Consider the following 1,748-nt stretch of genomic DNA (forward strand, 5'->3'; position numbering starts at 1 on the left):
AGCACGGCTGGAAGACACTTGATGAATGATGATCAACCGCTGCACAACACACGTGCTTTTTTTTATCTTTTTTCCATAACTTAAGTCCCACACACAGTATTGACGCCTGGACCACACTACCGAGCAGCAGCACTCTTGCACAAGGAAAGATAAACCGCACAGGAAACTCATGTCATTGAATCAAAACATTGAGTTGTTCGAGCAGCGCTCGTAAAGAAAGGCTTACCCAAGCTAATCTTTACCTCCAGCTGAAGTGAGAGCAGCTGGTTATTGCAAAACAAGTCTGCTTCCATCTCGTATTTGTGGACAAGCAAATATTGTAAAGTAAGCAAATAGTAAAGCAACTAAATTGAAAAACATAATCAAATTTTTTGTGGTCTGATTGTGTTTCCTCATTACACAGCAATGCGGTTATTTGCTGTATTGCTTTATTTTGTTTTTAATATCCGAAAAAGAAACACTGCAAACAACTCAAGAAACATTGAAAACAATTATCTACAGATGTCAGAATGCATGACCAATTTTATGTAATACACACAACGCAGAGTTACAGAAAGTAAGCCAGCAATTAATGCCTGGGAGTAAAAAAATGATAAAAAGAGGCGAAATTTAAAGAAAGCTGTCATAAATGGTGGCGTAATAACAAAATATTGTGACTTACAGGCACCATTTAGTGACTACGACTGTATCGTAAAAGAAAGTAGAAAAAGAAATTTATGAGAAAGCGAAGCAGACATTCAATCTTCCAATAAATATAAGCTGTATTTCGGACCTTCATATTGTGTCTATAACTTCTTCAATTCTCTACCAGCGTCATTCAAATTCGTTAGGGAATATCGTAATTAAACCTGCTTTGTCGGCTCCATTCACTTCAATAATCATCGCCAAAGCAACAGAGCCTAACGCTTTAATCCTGCTTCAAAATGGCGCGATCCCACTTGGGGCAACTCCCATCGGAAGCGCTGAGAAATATGACAATCAGATTAAACTGTCAAATTGGTTCGCCAAACTTTGAAATCAATCAGCCCGTGCCCTTGTGCGACGGAAGAGCGGATGCTAGCCATTGTTCGCTTCTATTTCCCCGTTCATTTGATTTTTTAAAACCTTCACTATCATTCACCATGGCAGCCGGGATAGGAAACCAATGTCCATCCTTGGGTTGATTATAAGAAATCTTCGCAAATTAGCAGCAGCAATTGCACGGAACATTGGCAAGATATGGAGTGGCATATTTTCCGTGGCCAAGTAGAGAGTCCATCCGAGTGACACTGGTTGAAATCGTCTTAATTGACAAATGCTCAACGCGACGTCGACGATATGCACAGGTAAGTAAGCCTTGCGATTACAATACGCCCGGGCCCGCCAAAGAAGGAAGACTAATGAACCGATTTGATTCGAGTAGTCGGTGTTCAGGGATTAAAATTTGAGACATTTCACTTGCTGCGACAGAAATACTGAAAGAAAACTTGGTAAGACAAAATCGCAGTTCTCAAAAGCTCTCAAGCAACAGAACACTTAACAAATTGATTTCAAAATTGAATCTTGCCTGTTTAGGAAGAAAATACGTAATCAATCGAATTGCTTTAAATCAAACAAAATGCGTTGTGGTTTCGTGTGAGGTTGGCTTTCACAACCCCACAGACATAACGATTGATAGGAAGTTACACAAAGCTGTAGTTGATTCAATGAGCGAGCAACTACGGAGTGCAAGAAAGGGAGAGAGAGATCTACAGTGGAAGATCAGGAGC

The sequence above is a fragment of the Anopheles merus genome, chromosome 2L (genome assembly GCF_017562075.2).
Source record: "Anopheles merus strain MAF chromosome 2L, AmerM5.1, whole genome shotgun sequence".
Classification (NCBI taxonomy): domain Eukaryota; kingdom Metazoa; phylum Arthropoda; class Insecta; order Diptera; family Culicidae; genus Anopheles; species Anopheles merus.